General features: G+C 36.4%; 1 protein-coding gene across 2 annotated transcripts in view; it reads left to right on the top strand.

Annotated features, from left to right (window-relative positions):
• Window positions 1-19774, top strand: part of RNF169 (ring finger protein 169) — a 100933-nt gene that overhangs the window by 43212 nt on the left and 37947 nt on the right. The window lies entirely within an intron of this gene.

Below are 19774 nucleotides of genomic sequence, written 5' to 3'. Positions count from 1 at the left end.
AATATTTTCCTTAAAAGCCAAAAACATTCAAGAATGAAAAATAACTTCTAAAAATATAATATTTCAAAAAGATTCCACAAGAAAATTTTTAAAATTTCTCCTCTCTAGCCAAATTTGTGTGAAAATTCACAAGTAATCTGCTTTCAGTGGAATTGCAAGGTTGGTTATATTTTTCCGGATTCAAATGAGAGTTAAAGTCTCATGCTTCTTACATCTGAGACTCAAGTTTTTTGTTTATTTATCTTAAACTTAAAAAAATGCAGGTGTTCTTCAAATCACAATGCAGGTGTGATGTCGATATTTTACTCTATTATAATGAGAAAGAGCCACTGTCTGAGTTCAAATCCTGGCTCTGTAAAATAAACACCATAGCACCTGGCTTATAGAGGTATAAGATAACATAAATACAACCCTTAGCAGAGGGCCAGGCACTTTATAAATCAAACCTTCTCAAGGATGGTCTTCAGACCTACTCAGTAATTATTTATAAATTCCAGATACCATTTTTATTTTCTTTCTAAGAGGAATGCAGTCATCTTCCTTCGCTATTGTGAAATAGTGCCTGGCACATAGTAATCCATATATAAGAATTATTATTATTCTCTAAAATTTGGAATCCTGAAGAACCTAGCACAAAATAAATTCCTCCATTGCTGCCATTTGTTTGTTCATTTGAGTAAGAAATGGCTGACCTTCAAAAAGTCATAGTTGGAAGTTGGAAAGTTAGTGGTATGAACCAAATGATTCTCCATTTTCTTGAACTTTCAGCAGTGAAGAAGGCCTGTATTTGCCTTTTCATAATCAATGACTTAGAGATCTTTCTTTCTACTTCTGATACGTGAGTTCCCTCCTGTTCATTTAGCCTTTTATTTTATGTATTAAAAAAAATTTTTTTAATGTTTATTTATTTTTGAGAGAAAGAGACCCAGAATCCAACGTAGGCTCCAGGCTCTGAGCTGTCAGCACAGAGCCCGACACGGGACTCAAATCCACAAGCCGTGAGATCATGACCCGAGCTGAAGTTGGATGCTCAACCAACTGAGCCACTCAGGCACCCCTCATTCAGCCTTTTAGCTTGGCAATTAAATGTAGGACTTCTATAGCATCTGCTGGTTCAATTTATGTGTAAACTTGAATCCCTGTGATTAATTTTATATGCATTTCTGCATAATGTGTGCAATTTAAAACCTGTATTAATTTTAAATACCTTATTACGTAAAGGAGAAAATTTGTAAAATGTTATCTTGACATAAAAGTTTATATATGCTTAGCTCTAAATGTAACATTTAAATTGAAAGGTGTTTGAGAATTAAAATGAAGACAGCATAGTATCATAAATATGATATCCTTAAAATTAAATAAGAATCATAAGGGCAAGTCAATTGCTTTGGTGCTATTTATGTGATTGCTCAAGTAGAAATCATGGCTTTAACTTTGTATGCAAGAGATCATTTGCTATGATTCAGGATGCTATGAAATGGAAACTGCAAGTAGTCCTAGTTTACCCAAAACACTTTTTAAAAAATTTTATTTAAGGGGCACCTGGGTGGCTCAGTCGGTTAAGCGTCCGACTTCGGCTCAGGTCATGATCTCACGGTCTGTGGGTTCGAGCCCCGCGTCGGGCTCTGTGCTGACAGCTCAGAGCCTGGAGCCTGTTTCAGATTCTGTGTCTCCTTCTCTCTGTGACCCTCCCCCGTTCATGCTCTGTCTCTGTCTCAAAAATAAATAAACGTTAAAAAAAAAATTTTATTTAAATCCATCTTACTTGACATATAGTGTAATAATGGTTTCAGGAGTAGAATTTAGTGATTCATCACTTACATATAACACCCAGTGCTCATCCCAACAAGTGCCCTCCTTAATGCCCATCACCCATTTAGCCCATTCCCCAACCCAGCACCCTTCCAGCAATCCTCTGTATTTAAGAGTCTCTTTGGTTTGTCTCTGTTTTTATCTTATTTTTTCCTTCCCTTCCCCTATGTTCATCTGTTTTGTTTCTTAAATTCCACATGTAAGTGAAATCATATGATATTTGTCTTTCTCTAACTGACTTTTTCTTAGCATAGTATATTCTAGTTCCATCCACGTTATTGCAAATGGCAAGATTTCATTCATTTTGATTGCCAAGTAATATTCAATTGTATGTATATGCCACATCTTTTTTATCCATTCATCCATTGATGGACATTTGGGCTCTTCCTATAATTTGGCTATTGTGGTAGTGCTCCTATGAACACTGGGGTACGTGTGCCTGTTTGAATCAGCATTTTTGTATTCTTTGGATATATACCTAGTAGTGCAATTTCTGGGCCATAGGGTGATTTCTATTTTTAATTTTTTGAGGGACCTTCATACTGTTCTCCAGAGTGACTGCACCAGTTTGCATTCCCACTAAAAGTGCAAAAGTGTTCCCCTTTTTCTGTATCCTCGCCAACATCTTGTTTCCTGAGTTCATTTCAGCCATTCTGACAGGTGTGAGGTGGTATCTCATTGTGGTTTTCATTTGTATTTCCCTGATGCTGAGGGATGTTGAGCATTTTTTCATGGGTCTGTTAGCCATCTGGATGTCTTCTTTGGAAAAGTGTCTGTTCATGTCTTTTATTCATTTCTTCACTGTATTGTTTGTTTTTTGGGTGTTGAGTTTGATAAATTCTTTATGGATTTTGGATACTAACCCTTTATCTGATATGTCATTTGCAAATATCTTTTCCCATTCCATCAGTTGCCTTTTAGTTTTGTTGATTGTTTCCTTCTCTGTGCAGAAAATTTTTGTCTTGATGAGGTCCCGATAGTTCATTTTTGCTTTTGTTTCCCTTGCCTCTGGAGACATGTCTAGTAAGAAGTTGCTGCAGCCGAGGTCAAAAAGGTTGTTGCATGTTTTCTTCCCTAGAATTTTGATGGTTTCCTGTCTTATGTTTAGGCCGTTCATTTATTTTCAGTTTATTTTTGTGTATATTGTAAGAAAGCGGTTGAGGTTAATTCTTCTGCATGTCGTTGTCCAGTTTTCCTATCATCATTTGCTGAAGGACTGTCTTTTTTCCGTTGGATATTCTTTCCTGCTTTGTCAGAGATTAGTTGGCCATACATTTGTGAGTCCATTTCTGGGTTCTCTGTTCCACTGATCTGTGTGTCTCTTTTTGTGCCAGTACCATATTGTCTTGGTGATTACAGCTTTGTAATACAGCTTGAAATCTGGAATTGTGATGCCTTCAGCTTTGTTTTTCTTTTTCAACATGCCTTTGGCTATTCAGGGCCTTTTCTGGTTCCATACAAACTTTAGGATTGTTTGTTCTATCTCTGTGAAGAATGCTGGGGTTATTTTGATAGGGATTGCATTGAATATGTAGATTGCTTTGGGTAGTATTGACATTTTAACAGTATTTGTTCTTCCATTCCATGAGCATGGAATGTTTTCCTATTTCTTTGTGTCATCTTCAATTTCTTTCATAAGCCTTCTATAGTTTTCAGTGTACAGGTCTTTTTATCTCTTTGAGGTTAGGTTTCATTCCTAGGTATTTTATGTTTTTTGATGCAATTGTACATGGGATTGATTCCTTGATATCTCTTTCTGCTGCTTCACTATTAGTGTATAGAAATGCAACTGATTCCTGTACATTGATTTTATATCCTGAGACTTTGCTGAATTCGTGTATCAGTTTGAGCAGTTTTTTGGAGGAGTCTTTTGGATTTTCCATGTAGAGTATCATGTCATCTGCAAAGAATAAAAGTTTGACTTCTTCCTTGCTGATTTTGATGCCTTTTATTTCTTTTTGTTGTCTGATTGCTGAGGCTAGGACTTCTAGTACTATGTTGAACAACAGTGTGAGAATGGACATCTTGTTGTGTTCCTGACCTTAGGAGAAGACCTCTCAGTTTTTCCCCTTTGAGGATGGTATAAGCTGTGGGTCTTTCATATATGGCCTTTAGGATGTTGAGGTATGTTCCTTCTTTCCCAACTTTCTTGAGGGTTTTTTTTTTTTTTTTTAATCAAGAAAGGATGCTGTATTTTGTCAAATGCTTTTTCTGCATCTATGGAGAGAATTGTGTGTTTCTTATCTTCTATTAATATGACATACCACATTGACTGATTTGCGGATATTGAACCAGCCCTGCAGCCCAGGAGTAAATCCCACTTAATCGTGGTGAATAATTATTTTAATGTGTTGTTGGATTTGATTTGTTAGTATCTTGTTGAGAATTTTTGCATCCATGTTCATCAGGGAAGTTGGTCTGTAATTCTCCTTTTTAGGGGGGGTCTTTGGTTTTGGAATCAATGTAATGCTGGCTTCATAGACAGAGTTTGGAAGTTTTCCTTGCATTTCTATTTTTTGGAACAGCTTCAAGAGAATAGGTGTTAACTCTTCTTTAAATGTTTGGTAGAATCTCTGGAAATCCATCTGGCTCTGGACTCTTGTTTTTTAGGAGATTTTTGATTACTTTGTCATGTCATAGAATGGGTTTGGAAGTTTTTCTTCGATTTCTATTTTTCGAACAGCTTCGATAAAATAGGTATTAACTCTTCTTTAAATGTTTGGTAGAATTTCTCTGGGAAGACATCCAGCCCTGGACTCTTGTTGGGAGATTTCTGATTACTGATTCAATTCCTTTACTGGTTATGGGTCTGTTCAAATTTTCTATTTTTCCTGTTTCAGTTTTGGTAGTTATATGTTTCTAGGAATTTATTCATTTCTTCTAGATCACCCAATTTGTTGGCATGTAATTATTCATAATATTCTCTTATAATTGTTTGTATTTCTGCGGTGTTGGTTGTGATCTCTCCTTTTTCATTCATGCTTTTATTTATTTGGGTCCTTTCCTTTTTCTTTTTGATCAATCTGGTGAGGGGTTTATCAATTTTGTTAATTCTTTCAAAGAACTAGCTCCTAGTTTTGTTGATCTGTTCTATTTTTCTGGTTTCGGTATCATTGGTTTCTGCTGTATTTCCCTTCTGCTGCTGGTTTTGGGCTTTCTTTGCTGTTCTTTTTGTAGGTCCTTTAGGTGTAAGGTTAGGTTGTGTACTTGAGACATTTCTTCCCTCTTTAGGAAGGCCTGGATTGCCGTATACTTCTCTTTTATGTCCACCTTTGCTGTATCCCAAAGGTTTTGGACTGTCGTATTTTCATTTTCATTGGCTTCCATGTACTTTTCAATTTACTCTTTAATTTCTTGGTTAACCCATACATTCTTTAGTAGGATGTTCTTTAGTCTCCAAGCATTTGTGATCTTTCCAAATTTTTTCTTGTGGTTGATTTCAAGTTTCATAGCATTGTGGTCTGAAAATATGCATGGTATGATATCAATCTTTTTGTACTTGTTGAGGGCTGATTTGTGACCCAGTATGTGATCTGTTCTGGAGAATGTTCCATGTGCACTCAAGAAGAATGTGTATTCTGCTGCTTTAGGATGAAATGTTCTAAATATTTCTGTTAAGTCCATCCAGTCCAGTCAAAACACTTTCTTTTTATGGCAGCATCAGCAATAATCACCAATTAGACCAAAAGAGGTGGTAACTGTTAGTATCAAATGAGAGTCTAGGAACCAGATAGAAGATATAAAGCACTGACTGCTCTAGATACCAAAGTAAATTGAAATATTCTGACACTAATTTCATTAACAGGTTTATCATGTTTGAAGTAATGGTTCTGAAGCAGTGGTATTATATACTTTATCAGCCTGTACTATATTTCTTCCATAGCCTCTGTAAGAGTTTAAAATATTTTTAATGTCCTCTATTAAAGAATAAACCCAGACATCAACAAAAATGTATTCAACGTATTTGCTGAGATGGTGGTATTTAGTGGGTACAAACTACGGGCTGTTAAGTGTATGATTTGTTAGATTGTTAAAAATATATTGAAAATTAACTTAAAGGTTCCCATTACCAGCTTTGTGGACATCTTAAGGGTCTAGGGTCCCAGTTTGAGACTTTTTGGTCCAGAGATAACTAGAAAATATAGAAAATGAGTTAAATGTGTATAATTCATAGAATTTATTTAATGTTTTCATATATCATCCTCTTATAGGAAAAATTTGTTATTACTTATTGGTGGAGGAGAGAGATTAATGAAACACCATAATGCTGTATGGTCCTACAGCTGTCACAAGCCATTTCTGTAGTCTATCATTGGGCAGTGGACCATTTTACCAACTCAGATAAGGAAATGGAAAAATTATAGATGAATGAGCTTCTTGTCTTTAAAGTGCCATGGGGTAGTACTCCTCCCACCAGCCCTGTGTAAATGGTACTATCAGGGTTGGTTACCTTTTACTGTGGAATTGAGAGAGGCTCCCTCAAAGCATGGGGATGGGTACGGTCACCAACAACAGTATGGTTTGTATCACAGGGAATATTTGTTGGAAGAACCTTTTAAAAATTGTTTAGCTCAACCTTATTACTCACTTCAACTGTGTTCTACTAGAAAGTAAGCTCCATGCACAACTTTGTCATCTTTGATCAGGGCTGTATATGCACAGCACCAAAAATATGTCTGACACATAGACTCTAGTGTTCTGTAGCTGTTGGTGGAACTAAACTTTCTGAACACAGATCCCAGTCTAGAATTCAAGCAGGAGAGGGGAAATCAAGGAGCAATGGGACACACACAGTTCCATGGTCCCCTTCAAAAGAAGCTCATAGTGTCTGGGGGCAGAGAGACTTGAAAACAAGGAATTGGACACAAGTAATCCATTTCATTTTCTTAGCGTTTTATTTACTTTTGAGAGAAAGAGAAAGAACAAATAGGGGAGGGGCAGAGAGAGAAGGGGACAGAGGACCCAAAGCGGGCTCCATGCTGACAGCAGCAAGCTGGGGCTCAAACGCATGAACTGTGAAGATCATGACCTGAGCCGAAGTCGGACGCTCAACCAACTGAGCCACCCAGGCGCCCCAGTAGTTTATTTCAGAAATCCATGGTAGAAGTGCTCTCTGGATGGTATGAAATATACTTTAAAATTCTTCATTTGGGGGGCATCTGGGTGGCTCAGTCGATTAAACATCCAACTTCAGCTGAGGTCTTGATCTCACAGTTGGTGGGTGCTGACAGCTCAGAACCTGGAGCATGCTTCAGATTCTCTGTCTCTCTCTGTGTCCCTCCTCTACCCAGGCTCTCTGTCTCTCTCAAAATAAATAAATAAACATTAAAAAAAAATACTTCATTTGAAATCGTGTTGTATGTATATGTGTTTTTTATTTTAATCTCTAAGCATGGCTAGTTAACATTTGAAGTGTTATGTAGCACTTGAAAGACTATATTGTCAGAACCTTCACTGTATAGGCTCTGATAAGCCCTTCAATTATTTCTATAATCATCCAGCACCTAAGGTTTGTTAGCTAGCATAACATATGTTAGAAATAATTTCTAAATTTTTAAATTTTGTAATATTCCAGCAAATATAAAAGTGGAGAGAACTGGGGCGCCTGGGTGGCTCAGTCGGTTAAGCAGCCGACTTCGGCTCAGGTCATGATCTCACGGTCCGTGAGTTCGAGCCCCGCGTCGGGCTCTGTGCTGACAGCTCAGAGCCTGGAGCCTGCTTCAGATTCTGTGTCTCCCTCTCTCTGACCCTCCCCCGTTCATGCTCTGTCTCTCTCTGTCTCAAAAATAAATAAACGTTAAAAAAAAATTAAAAAAAAAAAAAAAAAGTGGAGAGAACAATAAAATGAACCCCTGTATACTGATTACCCAGATTCTGCAATTTTGAAGATAAATAATTTTTCATGGTGAAATGAGTATTGTTCAAGATGTGGCTTAGCTACAAATATTTTACAGGCATTTCTGCCCTTGCATGATAGGATTTAAGAATCTAGTGAGCTCTGTAGCCTGTTCCTTCTATGGAACATTGCCCTGTGGCTGGGAATTTTATTTGGCTGTGTTTAGCTGTTAGTGGAAAATTCACTTACCTGATTCTGACCAGAATCCTGCTACTTAAAATATTGCCTTGAGTGAACTGTCATGCAAGATATTTATTGTAGTATCTAAAAGGATGGAAAGCTAGCTGGAACTTCATGATACTATATGACACAAAAATTTTTTAAGTGCTATAAAATATGTATAACAAAAATTTGCCTTTTAACTATTTTTAAGTATACAGCTTAGTATCCTTAAGTACATTCACAGTTTTGTGCAACCATTACTGCTGTTTTTTTTGAAAAATTTTTCACTACTCCAAACAGAAACTCTGTACCCGTTAATCAATATCTTCCCGTTTCTCTATCCCCCAGCCCCTGGTAACCTCTAACTAACTTCCTATTTTTACAAATTTGCCTATTCTAGATATATAAGTGGAATCATAACAGTATTTGTCCTTTTGGTCTGGCTTATTTCACATAGCATAATGTTTTCAAGGTTCGTCTACACTGTCACATGTTTTAGTACTTCATTTCTTTTTATGACTGAATAGTATACCATTGCATGGACATACCACATTTTGTTTATCCATTCATCTCTTGACGAATACTTGGGTTGTTCCCACTTTTTGGCAATTGTGAATAATGCTGCAGTAAACACTGGTGTACATGTATTTGTTTTGAGTTTTTGTTTTCAGTTTTTTTTTTAAGTAGGAGTAGAATTACTGGGTCATACGGATAATTGTATGTTTAATTTTTTGAGAAATTGTCAAACTTTTTCACAGCAGCTGCACCATTTTATGTTCCTACCAGCAATGTCTGAGGGCTCCAATTTCTCCACATTCTGGTTAGCACTTGTTATTTTCCTTTCTCTTAAAAAAAATTATTATAGTCATTCTAGTGGGTATCTCATAATGATTTTGATTTGCATTTCCCTAGTGAATAATGATGTTGAGCACTGTGTCGTGTACTTATTGGCCATCTTGTGTCTCTTCTTTGGAGAAATATCTATTCAAGTCCTTTGCTTAATTTTGAATTGGGCTGTCTTTTTGTTGTTGAGTTCTAATAGCTCTTTATGTATGTATTCTGAATATTAAGTCCTTATATATGATTTGCACATATTTTCTCCTACTCTGTAGGTTGTCTTTATACTTTATTGATAAACATCCTTTGGACAGAGTTTTTAATTTGGACGAAGACCAATTTGTCTCTTTTTTCTTTTGTTGCTTCTGTTTGACTTTTTCATTAAGCACAATTATGTTAAGATTCATTCACTTTGTTGCACGTATCAATAATTTATTTTTTGATTGCTGAGTAGTATTTTCATTGTGACTGGATATGTCACAGTCTGTTTACCTGTATGCCTTTTAATAGACATTTGGGTTGTTTCCAGTTCTTGGCCATTACAAATCAGCTATGAACATTCATGTATGTCTTTGTATAGACATATATTTCTTTTCCTCTTAGGTAAATGTTTAGATGTGAAATGGCTAGATCATAGGGTAGGTGTGTGTTTCATTTTTTAAGAAATTGCCAAACTTTTCCAAAGTAGTTTTACTATTTTAATTCCTACCAACTGTGTGAAAGTTCGGGTTTTTCTTGATCTTCACCAACATTTGGTATGATTAGTCTTTTTAATTTTAGCAATTCTAATTGGTGCGTAGGGGTATCTATCTCATTGTGGTTTAAAAATTTTCATTTCCCTAATGACTAATGATGTTGAGCATCTTTTCATGTGTTTATTTGCCTTCTATATATTTTCTTTGGTTTAATGTCTGTTCAAATATTTTGCCTTTTTAAATTGGGTGATGTATTTTCTTATTGTTCAATTTTGAGTGATCTTTGTGTATTCTGGATACAAATCTTTGATCAGGAATATGCTTTGCAAATATTTTTCTCCCAGTCTGTGTCCATGTTTTCATTCTCTTAGAGTCTTCTGAAGAGCAAGATATTTTTTGTTTTGAGTTTTTGTTTTCAGGTTTTTTTTTTTTTTTTTTTTTTTTTTTTTTTTTTTTTTGGCTAGGAGTAGAATTACTGGATATCTTTCAAGAAAAATAGTTTATAAACTTTTTTCTTTGTAGATTGTGCTTTTGGTATTATATCTAAGAATTCTTTGCCCAGCCCAAGTTCACAGAGATTTTCTCCTCTGTTTTCTTCTGGAAGTTTTATAGTTTTAGGCCTTACATTTAGGTCTGTGATCCATTTCAAGTTAATTTTTATATGTGGTGTGAGTATAGATCCAAGTTCCTTTTCGTGCATATGAGTGTTAAGTTGTTCGAGTATTGTCTGTTGAAAAGACTATCCTTTTTCCATTGGATTGCCTTTGCAACTTTGTCAAAAATCAGTTATCCATATATTTCTGGGTTTATTTCTAAACTCTATATTCTATCTGTACCACTGATCTATTTGTTTATTTTTATACCAATGTCATGTTGTTTTGGTTATTGTAGCTTTATAACAACTCTTGAAATCTGGTAGTGTTATTCCTCAAATTGTTCTTTTTCAAAGTTATTTTAGCCGTTCTTGCTTCTCAGTATACACATCTGAATTTTAGTATCAGCTTGCCATTTCCTACAAAAAAAGCCTTTTGGGATTTTCATTGGGATTGCATTGAATCTATAGATCAATTTGAGGAGAATTGGCATCTCAATAATGTTGAGTCTTCAGACCCATCAACATGGTGTATATTAGTTTTTTAAGATCTTTTAAAATTTCTGTCAATAATATTTGTGGTTTTAAGTTTCCACATCTTTTGTCAGATATAAAGTATTTCACATTTTTTGATGTTATAGTAAATGGTATTTTAAAGTTTCAATTTCTGATTGTTCATGCAAGTATATAGAAATACAATTTATTTTTATATTTTTATATTTTGATATTCTGTTGCTAAAACTCATTTAGTAATTCTAGTAGTTTTTTTTGTAGATTATAGTGGATGTTCTACATGGAGGATTATGTTGTCTGTGAATAATGTTATTTCTGGGAGACTTTACTACTAGATTTCAAGAATTGATATAATGCTAGTCATCAAGGCAACATGGTATTGGCATAAGGAAAAGACATAGATCAATGGAGTAGAATATAGACCTGGAATAGACCCACTCATATATCGTCAACTGATGTTCATAAAGGCACAAAAGTAATTCAGTGGCAACAGTATAGTCTTTTGAACAGTGGTGCTAGAACAAACTGAATATCCTATGAATATCTAAAAGTGAATCTTGACATCTGTACAATATACAAAATTAATTCAAAATGGATCATAGACTAAACTTACAAGCTAAAACTATGCAGAAGAAAACATTTTTGACCTTGGGGTAGGCAAAGATTTCCTAGACAGGAACACAAAAAATCCTAATCACAGAAGAAAAAATTGATATATGGGTATCAAAATTAAAAAATTTCACATATTAGGGAAATAAAAAGGCAAAACAAATAGTGGGAGAAAATATTCTCAAAATGTGTATCTAACAATGGACGTGTATCCAGAATTTGTAAAGAATTCTTGGACTTAGCAAGCAATAAGTTAAAAAAAAAGAAAAATGTGAGAGTGAAAGGTTTGACCAGACACTTCACAAAAGAAGATATGCTACTAAACACATGAAAAGATGCTCAACATAAATAGCCAGCAGGGAAATAGTTATTAAAGCCACAATGAGATATCCCTTATATCTTTTAGAATGGCTCAAATTAAAAAGGCTAACAATTCCAAGAATGAGAATGAATAGGAGAATGTGAATCATCAGATACTCTCATGCAAGGCTAGTAGGAATATAAAATGGTATGACCATGATGGGAAACATTTTGACAATTGCTTTATAAATTTAAACATATACTTACTGTGTAACCCAGCAAACCTGCTTGTAGCCACTTAGCCAGGCAAAATAAAACATCTGTCCACAAAAAGACATGAATGTTCTTAGCAGCTTTATTCATAATAGCCCCAAACTAAATAAAACGCAAATATCCAACATATGAATAAACACATTTTGGTGTATTCAGACAACTGAATGAATGTAACTCACCCATAAAAGGAATGTCTTAATAATAAACTTATTAACATGGACAGATCTCAAAAATATGCTCAGTGAATGAAGCCTGACACAAAGGAATATATGCTGTATGATTTTATAATAGACAAAACTCATCTGTAGTCACAGTTATCAGATTTAGGGGTTGCTTAGGACTGAGTAGGGAGGGGGATTGCTTGCTAGTGGGCTTGAAGGGACTTTCTTCAGAGGTAAAAATGTTCTATATATTGATCAGGGTGATGATTACATGGACATATACATTTGTCAAAACTCATTGAGCTAAACATTCTGTAAGTGTTCATTTTATTAGATGTAGATATGCCTTACCATAGTTCACTTAAAAAAAATCAGTTCTAAGTGGGTTGTAGATCTAAATGTGAAAGGTCATACTGGCACAAAAACAGACACTCAGGTCAATGGAACAGAATAGAGAACCCAGAAATGGACACACAAATGTATGGCCAACTAATCTTTGACAAAGCAGGAAAGAATATCCAATGGAATAAAGATAGTCTTCAGGAAGTGGTGCTGGGAAAACTGGACAGCAACATGCAGAAGAATGAACCTGGACCACTTTCTTACACCATTCATAAAAATAAACTCAAAATGGATGAAGGACCTAAACGTAAGACAGGAAGCCATCAAAATCCTAGATGAGAAAGCAGGCAAAAACTCCTTTCACCTTGGCCGCAGCAACTTCTTACTCAACACGTCTCCGAAGGCAAGGGAAATAAAAGCAAAAATGAACTATTGAGGCCTCATCAAAATAAAAAGTTTCTGCACAGAGAAGGAAACAATCAGCAAAACTAACGGGCAACTGATGGAATAGGAGAAGATATTTGCAAATGACATACCAGATAAAGGGTTACTGTCCAAAATCCATAAGGAACTTATCAAATTCAATGCCCAAAAAACAAATAATCCCGTGAAGAAATGGGCAAAAGACATAAATAGACAGTTCTCCAAAGAAGATATCCAGATGGCCAACCGACACATGAAAAAATTCTCAACCATCAGGGAAATACAAATCAAAACCACAGTGAGATACCACCTCACACCTGTCAGAGTGGCTAACATTAACAACTCAGGCAACAACAGATGTTGGTGAGGATGCAGAGAAAGAGCATCTCTTTTGCACTGCTGGTGGGAATGCAAGCTGGTGCAGCCACTCTGGAAAACAGTATGGAGGTTCCTCAAAAAATTAAAAATAGAATTACCCTACGACCTAGCAATTGCACTACTAGGCATTTATCCAAGGGATACAGGTATGCTGTTTCGAAGGGGCACATGCACCCCAATGGTTATAGCAGTGTTATTGATAATAGGCAAAGTGTGGAAAGAGCCCAAATGTCCATCGATGGATGAATGGATAAAGAAGATGTGGTATACATATACAATGGAGTATTACTCGACAATCAAAAAGAATGAAATCTTGCCATTTGCAACTACATGGATGGAACTAGAGGGTATTATGCTAAGTGAAGTTAGTCAGTAGAAAAAGACAAATATCATATGACTTCACTCATATGAGGAATTTAAGATACAAAACAGAGGAACATACGGGAAGGGAAGCAAAACTAGTATAAAAACAGGGAGGGGGACATAACATAAGAGACTCTTAAATATGGAGAACAAACAAAGGGTTACTCGAGGGGTTGTGGGAGGGGAGATGGGCTAAATGGGTAAGGGGTATTAAGGAATCTATTCCTGAAATCATTATTGCACTATATGCTAACTAACTTAAATGTAAATTAAAAAAATAAATAAAATAAGTATGAAAGGTCAAATAACAATCTCCTTAAAGATAACATGGGAGGTGAGGCACCTGGCTGGCTCAATTGGAGCCAGCTCAAGTTGGCTGGAGCATGTGAATCTTGATCTTGGAGTCATGAGTTCAAGCCCCATGTTGGGCATACAGCTTACTTTTAAAAAGTTTTTTTTCTTAACGGTAACATGGGAGAATTTCTTGAACAGGATACACAAAGAGTTGGTTAAGTGTTCAACTTTTGTTTTCAGCTCAGGTCATGATCTCACAGTTCATGAGATCAAGCCCCATGCCAGGGCTCTGCGCTGACAGTGCGGAACCTGCTTGGGATTCTCTCTCCTCTCTCTCTGACTCTCCCTTGCTCACATGCTCTTTCTCTCAAAGTAAATAAGCTTCAAAAAAAAAAAAAAAAAACCCACTGAAGTTAAACTACCTTAAAACCTGAAACTTTTGTCTGAAAGTTTCTGATTTTCATATACATGAAAATGTATATGTATACACATATATATGTCCTATGTATATTTTTCTTGAAAATTGCTTCATATCCAAAAAGTATAAATAACTCCTACACATTACTAGGGAAAAAAAAACCCAAATATCTAAATGAAAAAAGGACAATAATGTGAATAAGCAGCTCATAAAAGAAGATTTCCTAATAGTCCATAAACATATGAAAAGCTGCTCTATATCTTTAGTCACCAGAGAAACGTATATCTAGTCATAATGCAGTCCCAGTATATACTCACTGGAATGACTGAAATAGACAAATGGTACTGAGTGTTAAGGCTGAGAGCAACTGTCATTCTGCCTCTTTGGGGGGTGGAAGTGTTCTCTGTACAACCAATTTGGGAAGCTATGGCAGTGCACCCATGTCTTATGACTAAACAGTTTCTCTTCTACAATATACACCACAGAACAGTATGTGTATCAGGATACATCTTCAAAAATGTTCATAGCAGTTTATTTGTGAATAGCCACAAATTAGTAACTCCCCAAATATCCATTAATGGTAGAATGGTTAAATTGTTTTATAGTCAAACAGTGGAATAGTATAAAACAATGAGAAGGTACAACCTACTCTATGCACCTACATGGATGAATCTCACAAATAGAATGTTGACTGAAGGAAGACTGATAAAATACCCATGAAAGGTTCCACTTACATAAAATTCACATAGGTAAAAATGAGTTTTTGGTGTTGGAAGCTGGAATTGTGGTTACTTTTGGGTAAAAAGAGGCACAGGGAGTACTGGTTTCTTGATCTGAGTGGTGGTTACATGGATATGCCTATTTTGTATAATTGATCATACTTTGCATTCATGATTTGTACACTTCTCTGTTTATAATCCTTGATTTTAAAGAGTTTATTTTTATTTATTTAAAAATTTTTTTGAGAGAGAGAGAGGGTGGAAATGAGTGAGGAGCAGAGAGAGAGAGAGAGAGACAGAGAGAGAGAGAGAGAGAGAGACAGAAGCAGGGCTCACCTGAAGCGGACTCATGCTCACCCGATGTGGGGCTTATGTTCACCCTTAGTGAGGCTGATGCTCACCTGAAGCGGGGCTTGAGCTCACCTGACGTGGGACTCAAACTCACAAACCCTAAGATCATGACCTGAGCCAAAGTCAGATGCTTAACAACTGAGCCACCTGGGTACCCAAAGACTTTATTTTAAAAAACTAGTGAAGGCAAAGTAAAGATATTTTCAGGAAAAGATTACATGGTGTTTTTTTGGTAGTGTGACTGGGTATGAGATTAATGTACAGAAGTCAATAGTTTTTCTTTAATAATTAGCATCCAGAAATGGAACTGGTAAAAACCATTCCACTTACAGTAGTGGGCAGCTTCACTTTGGTACAGCCTGAGATCTTGTTTAGGCTCCTAGTGCTTGCCTCTTGCTTTTAGCACTAGGGCTTCTCTGTAATCGCTCTCCAGTGCCTACCATGGGAACTTCCTTAGGTTGTACAAACCAGTGTGAGGGGTATTTCATGCCTTGTGAAGCAAACTTTGGTCGGTGGGAGGTAGGAATCAATAGATCCATGCTTCCCTTTTTCTCACTTCAGACCGACAGTCTTGACATGCATTTTATACAGTTTCTCATATTGGCCTTTGTAGCCAATTATTGGACCAAGCACCATACCACTTTCATTGGCTTTCTTTCCTTGGTAAGTTTACTCTGTATTCAACTCCTAGTCCCAAAGTATTCATGCATGAGCCTTCTTCTCAGACTCTGTTCAGCTCCCCATAACAAAGAATTACATGGCCTAAAAGTGCTGAGGTTGAGAAATCCTGTTATCTGAAGCCAGCGGTTTGCTCTTCAGTATTCAGTCTCTGCGACTTTGGGAAATAACCACTGAGTGTTAATTTTTGTGTCTATAAAATGATAATAATAGAATCAAACAAAGTCCTTAATGTTTAAATGAGGTAAGCTCTCTAAATTTAATGCCTGGCACAAAGAACAGTTCAATAAAGAGCAGCTATTGATGTTTCTTTTTCAAGTTTATATGCTACTTTCCGACACTCCCGAAGTCATTTTCCCTGACTGTGAAAACTCTTTCCTAGACACCAAGTTCTCAAGTCCTTATAAAAAACTATTCAAGGGGCGCCTGGGTGGCTCAGTCAGTTGAGCCTCTGACTTCAGCTCAGGTCATGATCTCGCGGTCTGTGAGTTCGAGCCTTGCATCGGACTCTGTGCTGACAGCTCAGAGCCTGGAGCCTGCTTCGGATTCTGTGTCTCCCTCTCTCTGCCCCCTCCCTGCTCATAGTCTGTCTCTCTCTCTCTCTCTCTGTCAAAAATAAATAAACATTTAAAAAAAAAACTGCTACAGAACCCAGTAGGGAGAAGACACAAATATCATTCATGTGAAGATTTAAATGCACATATAGGTTTTTCCATTTTGTAAGTTTTTAGCTGTGTTAAGATGACAGTGTGTTAGAGACTCAATATTGCAATAGAAAGGTTGTTTTGCCAGAAGCAGCCCATGTCAAAGTTCATTGTAAAATTTTGAGAGCAATAATAAACATTAGTAGGAGGCAGAAGGATGCATTTTAAAACACTAGAAGAGCCAGAGGACATAGTATATAAACACCATTAAGTAAACAAAATAACACTAAAATATATAAAATAGGAAATGTAACAGTTTTTTTTTTTAATAGCAACATCTGTCGGGGGGGGGGGCATTATTGGAGGCAATCTTGTGGATTTAGGATGTTTAGTAGCAATCCTTGGCCTCACCCACGTCTGCCTGTAGCACCTACACACCCCCATACCCTCAGTTGTGACAACTCAAAGTGTCTCCAGACATTGCTAGATGTACCCTGGGATGTAAAATCATCTTTGCTTGAGAACAACTGAGATAAGCCTAGATTGGAATTCTAGCTCCTGGACTATTGCACTGGGAATTTGAACACATTACCTAACTCCTAAAACTTAGTTTTCTTATATGAGATGATGTATGTACAGTGCTTAGCCTAGCACCTGACACACAAGAGTTCAATAAATGATAGCAATTACTTTGATGCTAAAGCTTGTTCTCTTTTTTGCCACTCTGCCTCTTTATCCTCTAAAAATGAATTGCCCCTTTATGTAGCCTGTGGTTAATCTGTTGAACAAGAATTTTTCATCTGATATCATCAAAAGACATTGAGCTTTCATGTAGGCAATTAATATAGGCTTTAGATTTACTTTCTTCCTGGCCATGGTTTGCTTTTCATCCTTTTGTTTTTTTGTTTGACTTGGGCAGAGTTAGGAGTACGTTATTTCATTTGAGACTCTTCCTGACATAACATTGTGTATGGTGTTCATTGAATATTTGTAACCTCTTGAATTAGACTCAGCATATTAAAGACTAGTTCAAGCCTGTAGCAATCAGACGTATAGAAATTGGAAAGATAAAACTAAATCTTTTTTTTTCTTGGTACTTTGAAAAAAATTATTAAAAGTTTTTAAAAATTATTTTTTAATTTACAAGCAAGTTAGTTAGCATATAGTGCAACAATGATTTCAGGAGATTTCTTAATGCCTCTTACCCATTTAGCCCATCCCACCTCCCACAACCCCTCCAGTAACCCTTTGTTTGTTCTCTGTATTTAAGAGTCTCTTATATTTTGTCCCCCTCCCTGTTTTTATACTAGTTTTGCTTCCCTTCCCGTATGTTCCTCTGTTTTGTATCTTAAATTCCTCATATGAGTGAAGTCATATGATATTTGTCTTTCTGATTGACTAATTTCACTTAGCATAATACCCTCTAGTTACATCGACGTAGTTGCAAATGGCAAGATTTCATTCTTTTCGATTTTCGAGTAATACTCCATTGTATATGTATACCACATCTTCTTTATCCATTCATCCATCGATGGACATTTGGGCTCTTTCCATACTTTGACTATTGTTGATAGCGCTGCTGTAAACATTGGGGTGCATGTGCCGCTTCAAAATGGCACACCTGTATCCCTTGGATAAATGCCTAGTGCAATTGCTGGGTCATAGGGTAGTTCTATTTTTAATTTTTTGAGGAACCTCCATACTGTTTTCCAGAGTGACTGCACCAGTTTGCATTTCCACCAGCAGTGCAAAAGAGATGCTCTTTCTCTGCATCCTCACCAACATCTGTTGTTGCCTGAGTTGTTAATGTTAGCCATTCTGACAGGTGTTGAGGTGGTATCTCATTGTGGTTTTGATTTGTATTTCCCTGATGATGAGTGACGTTGAGCATTTTTTCATTGTCGGTTGGCCATCTGGATGTCTTCCTTGGAGAAATGTCTATTCATGTCTTTTACCTGTTTCTTCACGGGATTATTTGTTTTTTGGGCATTGAGTTTGATAAGTTCCTTATGGATTTTGGATACTAACCCTTTATCTGGTATGTCATTTGCAAATATCTTCTCCTATTCCATCAGTTGCCTTTTAGTTTTGCTGATTGTTTCCTTCGCTGTACAGAAGCTTTTTATTTTGATGAGGTCGCAATAGTTCATTTTTGCTTTTATTTCCCTTGCCTTCGGAGACGTGTTGAGTAAGAAGTTGCTGCGGCCAAGGTTAGAGAAGTTTTTGCCTGCTTTCTCATCTAGGATTTTGATGGCTTCATGTCTTACATTTAGAACTTTCATTTTGAGTTTTGAGTTTATTTTTATGAATGGTGTAAGAAAGTGGTCCAGGTTCATTCTTCTACATGTCTGTTCAGTTTTCGCGGCACCACTTGCTGAAGAGACTGTCTTATTCCATTGGATATTCTTTCCTGCTTTGTCAAAGATTAGTGGGCCATGTGTTTGTGCGTCCATTCCTGGGTTCTTTGTTCCATTCCAATGATCTGAGTGTCTGTTTTTGTGCCAGTACTATACTGTCTTGCTGATTATAGCTTTGTAGTACAGCTTGAAGTCTGGGATTGTGATGCCTCCAGCTTTGGTTTTCTTTTTCAAGATTGCTTTGGCTATTCGGGGTCTTTTGTGGTTCCATACAAAATTAGGATTGTTCTAGCTCTATGAAGAATGCTGATGTTATTTTGATAGGGATTGCACTGAATATGTAGACTCCCTGGGTAGTGTTGACATTTTAAACAGTATTTGTTCTTCCTATTCAGGAGCATGGAATATTTTTCCATTTTTTTGTGTGTTATCTTCAATTTCTTTCATAAGCTTTCTATAGTTTTCAGTGTATAGATTTTTCACCTCTTTGGTTAGATTTATTCCTAGGTATTTTATGATTTTTGGTGCGTCAGTGGGATTGATTCCTTGGTTTCTCTTTCTGTTGCTTCATTGTTAGTGTATAGGAATGCAGCCAATTTCTGTGCATTGATTTTACATCCTGCCACTTTGCTGAATTCATGGATCAGTTCTAGCAGTTTTTTGGTGGAGTCTTTTGGGTTTTCCACATAGAGTATCACGTCGTCTGTGAAGAGTGAAAGTTTGACCTCCTCCTAGCCGATTTAGATGCCTTTTATTGTTTTGTGTTGTCTGATTGCTGAGGCTAAGACTTCTAATACTATGTTGAATAGCAGTGGTGAGAGTGGACATCCCTGTCTTGTTCCTGACGTTAGGGGTAAAGCTCTCAGTTTTTCCCCATTGAGGGTGATATTAGTGTTGGGTCTTTCATATGATCTTTTATGATCTTCAGGTATGATCCTTCTATCCCTACTTTCTTGG

Source organism: Panthera tigris, chromosome D1 (assembly GCF_018350195.1).
Source record: "Panthera tigris isolate Pti1 chromosome D1, P.tigris_Pti1_mat1.1, whole genome shotgun sequence".
Taxonomy (NCBI): domain Eukaryota; kingdom Metazoa; phylum Chordata; class Mammalia; order Carnivora; family Felidae; genus Panthera; species Panthera tigris.
Note: the sequence above shows the minus strand (reverse complement) of the source record. Positions and strands in the feature narration are given on the sequence as shown.